At 36.1% G+C, this 8,015-nt stretch overlaps 1 long non-coding RNA gene across 1 annotated transcript in view; it reads left to right on the top strand.

Moving 5' to 3' along the window:
* The first annotated feature begins 1,317 nt into the window (after positions 1 to 1,317).
* The window catches only part of LOC116634952, a 68,102-nt gene continuing 61,404 nt past the window's right edge, over positions 1,318 to 8,015 (top strand). The window contains exon 1 of the long non-coding RNA XR_004300083.1: positions 1,318 to 1,389. This is a non-coding gene — a long non-coding RNA (uncharacterized LOC116634952). The remainder of the gene's footprint in view (positions 1,390 to 8,015) is intronic.

Below are 8,015 nucleotides of genomic sequence, written 5' to 3'. Positions count from 1 at the left end.
TTTGTTCCCCCCAAATAATTAGTGTGAACTCTTGCATATGTATTTTCAGGTCAAAAAATACACTTATAATATGAGAATACTTTTATATTTAGAATATGGCAATATATTTAGAATTTCTACCCATATGAAATCTTATACAAAGAGACCTGTACTGTGCTCAGCTTCAATAGTAAACAGAGAAAAATTAAATGTGATATCATTATGTACTTCTTAGAAAGGCAAAAATTAAAAGGACTGACCATACCAAGTGTTGCCAGACATGGAGCAATGTTAACTCTTAGTATGAGTGTGTGTTTTGCTACAATATGTTGAAAACAGTTTGGCATTATTTAGCATGTTTGAAGAGACACATATTCAATGCCCTTGCAATTCCATTTCTAGGTATATACCCCAAAGAAACATTTACTCATCTACAGCATGAGAAATATGTAAAAATACCATAGAAGCATCCATTGTTATAACCCCACATTGGAAAAAACCGTTGGTCAGCAAACTGGCCCCCTACCACAGAGGGTAAGGAGAGACCAAAGAAAGAGGCATCCACTCCTGATTGGTAGGTGGTAGTTTGAATAAGCAATAGAATTTACTTACAAGACTTGTCCTGGACTACTGCAAGAGGAGTAGATCTCTGCACCTTCCTGCCAGATTCTTAAGTGTATATAGAGGTCTTTACTGGGTTTAGTCACGTATACCGTCCAAATGGTCTCAATACCTTACTCTCTCAAGGCTGTGTTCTTGGGGCAGCGTCTTGTGGGGAAGGCAAGCAGAATGCACATTCCAAGGATGGGGGAGGGCTGAGGAGCTTCCTCAGGGACTAGCTAGAGGGTCACCCAGAGATTACATCTTCTTGATGACCTCCTTTAACACAACAAAAAGGTTGTCACCAAAAAAATTGGTAAATTGTTGCATACTTATATAATGAAATACTACAAATAAAGTGAATAAACTGCAGCTATATGGATGCAAAATGTGTATTTCTTTCAATCGTGATATTGAATGAAAGAAGCAAGCCACAGAAAAATGCTTATATAGGATGATTCCATTTCTATAAAGTTTGAAATAGGCTAAACCAAAGGCATACATAGATACTACAACTGGTATTTTTTAAAAAAATACAGCGAATATCAGATTTGTAGTCACCTCTAGGGAGGAAAGAAAAATATGTGAATAGGCAGAGACCTACAAGAGGATCCTTAGGTCCTGACAACATGCTAATTTTTAACTGGTATGATGTTTAGACGGGTGCTGCCGATCTAGAGAGGAAGCTGGTGGTATTTGATTATATACTAAAGTACCTACTTCATTGAAATTCTTCCACAGGTCCACAAAGGGACACTCATGACAGTGAAGCATTGAAGGCAACTGAGGTATCCATAACTGGAGCAATGGGTAAGCAAAATATGATAGATAACCTGCTGTGGAAGAGCATACAGCTCTTAGAAATAATTTATTCGATGTACACACATTAACCTGTATAGGTAGTGGCGAAAGTGTTTATTAAAAAAAAATAGAACAGAACAAAGTTTACTCAGTTGTAGGGATCTACTGATAATTGCTTTTCTCTTCTCAATGATTTTAGACCTTGGCTCTCTGTCACATTTTCTAATACTACTTCTATCTCATATCTTGAAAAATAAAATATACACGTAAACGATCCCAACAATGCCATGCCCTTTTATCTTCCTCCAGTGATCTTGGTTCCTATTCTACCTCAATCTACCTTAAAAAAAGATATATCTTCTATGGGTATATCTTAGATAGTTTTGTTACTAGTAAATGCAGTCCTTCCATAATATCAAATTCATGTATCCGATCCTCTACTTCTGGCTCATTCTCTCTGGTGCTTCCGCTGAAACAAACTTTCGATGCACCAATGCCTTCAATCCTACCCATCATTGGCTCCCTTTGATGTCTTCATTCTCTTTTTCACTCAGCCTAAATTCCATGGAAAATTGTTATAATTACATCCCTGAATATACACATTTCTTATTTCATAGTACTCACTTAGCCAAAAAAGAAAAAAAAAAAAATCCTGGTTAAGTACAACTCTTCTACTCTAGGCCTGTACCTAAACACACACAAAGCACACAAAACAATGCTTATTAGTTTCACTTTTATATTTATGATCTCAAAATCAAGTGGCTCGCAATGTTGCTGGATTATCATTTCATTGACCCTCTTGGATGACTATTTCATATCTTCTCTCGAACGAGCATCAATACCTTCTATCCTATCCTATTCTCAGCTTATGATTATGCATCCAACTTCACTGAGAAAATGGGAGCAATCAGAAGATGATTTTCAAAAATTCCCACTACCATAGGTAACCACCTGCCAACAACACACATGCACATAGTCTGTCTTCCTCCATGTAGCCATACATGATTTATCCACACTGCTCCTTGTAAGCATGCACTGCATCTCAGCCTCTCTTGCAAACTCAAGGACACTTAACTAGTAATTTCCTCCTTTCTCTCTCTTATATCAAGTTTTCATTCTTCACATTAGTGTACAAACTGCCATGATGACTTCCATATTAAATTTTTCTCTTCTTGACCCACTCCTCTACCAGCCATAGCTCATTTCTTTGCTCTCCTTCCTAGCAAAACTCCTCAAAAAAATTTCTGTATTTGTAGCCTCTGATGTCTTACCTTCTATGTTCTCCCAATCCACTCCACTCAGGCTTTTGCCTTAACCATTCCACAAATAACTACCTTTGTTAAGGTTAAAGATAATTTCTATATCTTAAACCCAGTCATTCATTTTTGGTTTTCCTTTTCTCCTTCTGCTTGACCTACTGGCAATGCTTGACACAGTTGATTATACCCTTCTCCTTTACACACTTTCTTCAAGGGGCTTTTAGCATTATATTTTTCTTTCTTTCTTTTTTTTTTTTTTTTTTTACTAATCATTCCTCAGGTCTGTTTTGCTGGTGATACTTCCTGTTTCAAATGTCTGTTTTGGAGCACTCCAAATCTGAATCCTTAATCATTTTTTCCCCATACATTCACTTCCTTGGTGATCATGTCTAATCTCATGGCTTTAAATCTTTTATAGCTGTTGATTACTCCAACATTTCTAGCTCACGCTCTCAAACTCAGGTTCAAACTGAACTCTTAATCTGCTTTACCCATCTAGTCCATGATAATCTTACCTCTCTAGTTAGGCCAAATCTTGTGGGTCATTCTTGAGTCCTCTCTTTATCTCATACCTTCTGTTTCATACAGGAAATCCTTTGACTCTTTCTTCAAAATATATCAAGAATCCAACCAGTTCTTACCAACACTGCTTCCATCTTAGTCCAGCCATGATAATCTTATGACTGGCTTATTGCAGTAGTCTCATAAATGGACCCTGTTTCTACCCTTGCCCCCTGGAATTAATTCTCAATACAACAGCAAGAATGACCCTTTGAAAACATAAGATCAGATCACTCTTCTCCTCAAACCTTGGGATGAGCTAGACAGACCCTGTACCATTTGATCTCTATTGTCACATCTGATCCTCTTCCCCTTATTCACTCTATTTTAGTCACAGAGGCTTCCTTGCTATTCCTAGACGATACCTGGGATTCTTTTACTTTGGTTTTGCTCAAAACATTCCCTCTAACTAGAATATTCTTCTGCAAGATATTTGCAGGTTAATACCCTCATCTCATTTACATTTTTGCCCAAATATCACTTTTTAAACAAAGTCTCTACTAATCACCGTATTTAATATTCCTACACAACCACTACCCCCCAGAAGTCCAGCAGTTTCTTTTCCTTTCTTGGCTTGAAAATTATAGATTCTATTTCTATTCTTTAAAGCCTAACTTTACATATTAAGCATGTATATATAATAAAGTATAAAGTTATTTTCTATAATTGTGTATCTTAATAACATTTGGTCTTAGCTCTGTATATAAAATTTTCAGTGCTTAACCCTTTACCATAGCTTCACCATATCATGATGGGCGGCTACATGTGTCCTCATGTTGTGTTTTCAAAAAGGGCTCATGGGTTTGTGTTTTATGAATTCATGCATATTTGAAAATTTCTTTCTGTTGTCTTTACACTTGCTTGACAGATTGGCTGGGTATAACATTCATGAGTTATGTTTCATTTCCCCTTAAAACTTTGTAGACTCTGCTTCTATTGTTTTTTTAATATTTATGTGGTTGTCTGAAGACAATAGGCATTTCCTGCTTCATAAATGCCTTGCTTTCCTTGTCTAGGTGACTGAAGAATTCTTTCTTTAGCCTCACAGTTCAAGAAGTTGACTATCACATGTTGGATGGTTGTTTTGTAACACTGCTTTGGGAAGCACTAATCTTTTGATCCTTACATTCATATATTCTTTTATGTAAGGAAAATTTCTTTTAAAAATATTTATTTTTCTGTTCCATTTGTTGTGGTCTCCACTTCAGATACAAGAATTCTCCTAGGTTTCTTCATTATCACCTGCTCTGCATCTATTACCTTCTTTCTAATTGTTTTAAGCACTTTGTTTTCTCTGCATTCACATTATTATCTCAAGAATCTGTTATCTTTCCTATTATTCATTTTGCTATGTAACTTCTTTTAATCTAGTTACCTGAGTTTCCTGTTAGTTTCAAATTATTTCTTAGTTCTGTAATGCTGTTTTTGCTCCCTCAATTTGGTCCTTAGCTCCGTGTTTTCATTTCATTAAGCTATTTTACCATTGTAAACTTAGTATATTGATATCTTGGATCTGTGTTTTCTTTAATTTTTTCTTTGGCAAAAGCAGTTAGAGATTTATCTTTATTTTCTTAGGTACCTTTTCTTTTAAAGATGATTTTTTAAATTTCATTTCACTTACACCATCATTTCTTCCCCTCTTTCCACCAGTGTCTTCTTTCCTTTCTCCCTTTCTTTCATCCCTCTTTCTCTCTCTCCCTTGCTGTATTCCTTTTTTTCCCCCCTTTTAATAGCCTTTGCAGTGCTAACATGCTTCTTTCTTTCATCCATCTCTGTCAAGGCCTTCTGATTCCTTTGATACAGTGTGGATAAATCCTCCATGATTTTCCTTTCCAACCTGATATGAAATTCACAGAGATTCAGTTCAAGGTCTCAGTATTTTGTAATCTATTACTTTTATGTAGCATATGACCATGAAAGTCAAGAGGAGAATTCAACCTAGACTCTGTGATATCTTATTCAGAGGATTTGGTTTCTGGCTTCCTTTTTCCATTTTTATGAAATATTTTGTATCAAGTCTCATTGTTCTCAGTTGCTGTGTACCCTGTTTCTGTTCTGTGGTGGATAACCTTCCATCCCAAGTAAAGGGACCCTCCAGCCCTCCATCGCTTCTGAGATTATTAGGCAGGTTAGTTCTCTTGTCACTTCCTCCAGCAGCCTTTGCCATATGCTCCCCAAGCACTGGGACAGAAACACAGTTGGAAACCTGCTTTTGCCCGCAAGGTTTCCAGAATAACTAGTGTACTGCCTGTGGGCATTAGAGTTTGAGGGATTGGGGCACTGCATGGTAAAGGTGATTAAGAGACTGCAATTAAGGTGTCTAGACCCATGGCCTTTGGTGCACCCATTTCACTAGGCTTCCTTCCCCTCTCCCAGACAATCTGCCTCGCCTTTTAATTCTTTGTCTTTGACTGCTTTGCCTCCCGGCTGGACACAACTCTGGGAAATAGAATTCATTTTATTTTTCCTTTAAACATCCTTCCTGCTGGGGAAATCTAAATGAAGAGTCTTAGATGTTTTTCTTGTTTCTTATGAGACTCTGATGTGGCAGGGAGAGGCTATGTATCTAGATCTTTTGTTTACATTTTTCCTAACCCACCTAAGCAGCTCTTCAATTTGTCCTTCAAATTGGGAGAAAATATTTTAAAATCATGGGATTCAAGGCACATAAAGAGATCTTAAAATCATGGTTTCCTAACCAGTAACTTAGGTAGTTTTCAATTTCTGTGTTATTTTTGATAGTAAGTACTGATAGTTACTTGGCAAGAAGAAAAGCAAGTTGAAAATAAAATGTTATGACTGAGTACATGCAACTAGTTACAAAGATATTCTCTGACTCTAAATTTCTTACTGCCCTTATAACTGTATTTCTTTTGTACTTTTTTTTCCTGCCAAAGCCCACAACACAATGGAGAGATGTCAAAAATATTTATTTTAGTCTTTTGGGTCATTCAGAATTTAAGTCAACTAGTAATTTTTTATGCGAATTTTTAAAAGTCCTTTATAAACAATTTAACATATTTTGGCCAGTTAATCAGGAGCAGGAATTTTGTTTTACAGTTTCATGCTGTTATAAATTGAGATATTCTGTCCAATTTTTTTTATGAAGGAGCAAAGGGATGTTTCATTAAATTTCAAAGGCATGTCTTATGTCTGACCATCAATGTGCTATTATTACACTTAATGTCTTGTTCCTCATGAGGGAAATCTTTTTCTTTTTTAATCCCCTGTCACTTTCCAAATCATCATTTTTGAGAATCTACCAATCAAAGGAAATTGTGATTCTTTGAGCCTCTCAGCTGTACTCTTTGTAACCATGGAAACCAAGCCAAACTGTTACCATGGTAACCTTCCTGAAGCCATGATTTCTCTCATTATCAGTTTTTCCTAAGATTAATAAATTCATTGGAAGTTTAACATGAATAATGCTGTATTTGTGTATAATTCAGGGCTTATTTTTAACTCTCATTTTAAATTATATATAACTGAATGTGTGGTTCATGATGGAGGAACAAGCACATTCAAGTGGCAATATTTTAAGCAATTGATTGAGTGTCTGAAGAGAATTAATTTGACCTTGATGCTGGGAATGTTTTCTCTTTAGTGGCATATACTTAGTAGCTTAAGGTGCATTTTCCCTCCCATACAACTTGGCTCTGCAGTATTGTATGCCTTGACATTATAAATGGTATTTTTGGTCTTCAATTTGTATAATCAACCTATGGATAAAACACAGAGGACATAGTTAAGGATAAATAACAGAAGGTAAATTATAGATATCTTGGGAACATAAAAGCAATTGTATGTTTATGTATATAATGTGTGGTGAAAGAAAGTGTGATTTGATTAAAGAGCTAATTTGACATTGTTAGTCAATTGCTACTGTTTAAATTGGTAATTCAGGAAACTAGCATAAACATATTTCAGAATAATTTTATAAATATTTCCAGATATTTATAATATTTAAATATTTGAATATTTTAAAATATCCAAATCCATCCAAAGGGGGAAAAATTAAATTGTTAAAAAGAAAAGGGGACCAGGATTGAAGGTTAGGATGTAAGACTCATCATTTTAAACTTTTATATGGTTTGATGTTTATGTTTTATATACTAACCATTATAAATAAACATCAAATCAAGATTTTTGTTGTTCTGTAGTTTAGAGTGGTGTTTTTCACAGTAAAAAGGAATGTCTAAGAATTTTTATTTCTCTCTAAATTAATACAAGCATAAGCATATGTGCTAGATTTTCTAGGAGAGTCCTATTCCTCATAAATACTTCATTCCAGATTGTCTCTTTGTTTCCTTTTCTTCTATGAGGGAGAGAGTATGGACTCATATAATCAGTGGAACTAAGGCCCTAGATTTGGAGCATCAACATGTGGAAGGGCTAGCATGTACACTGCCTCTATGTGATTGAGGGTGGGACCCCTGGGAGTCTGGGTACCAATAGGAGACAGATGGAACCTTCAAAACAGAACAAGATCGAGAATCTTATTTACGAAGACATTTTTAAATTTGTGGCTGTGGGGACCAACGACGAATACCCTTCAGTTCACTAGTCAGCCCCCAACGACAAGTGTGTGACTTACAGTAGGGACCTAGAAGAAGACAGTCACGTGGGGTTGGTTGCCAGGAAAGGGATGAGACAGGGAGAGAGCTATTCTGACCTTACCCTCACTCGACCTTCTCATCTCCTGGCTCTTCCCTGGCTAAACTCCAACAAGAAGCCAGAAGACACGAAAGCTCTGTTTTGTAGAACAAGTAAGTCAGTTTCTCTGGGCAGAAAACAGGATAGGGATAAGTGGAGATG

This window comes from Phoca vitulina, unplaced genomic scaffold, assembly GCF_004348235.1.
Source record: "Phoca vitulina isolate PV1807 unplaced genomic scaffold, GSC_HSeal_1.0 scaffold10, whole genome shotgun sequence".
In the NCBI taxonomy this organism is placed as follows: Eukaryota; Metazoa; Chordata; class Mammalia; order Carnivora; family Phocidae; genus Phoca; species Phoca vitulina.
Note: the sequence above shows the minus strand (reverse complement) of the source record. Positions and strands in the feature narration are given on the sequence as shown.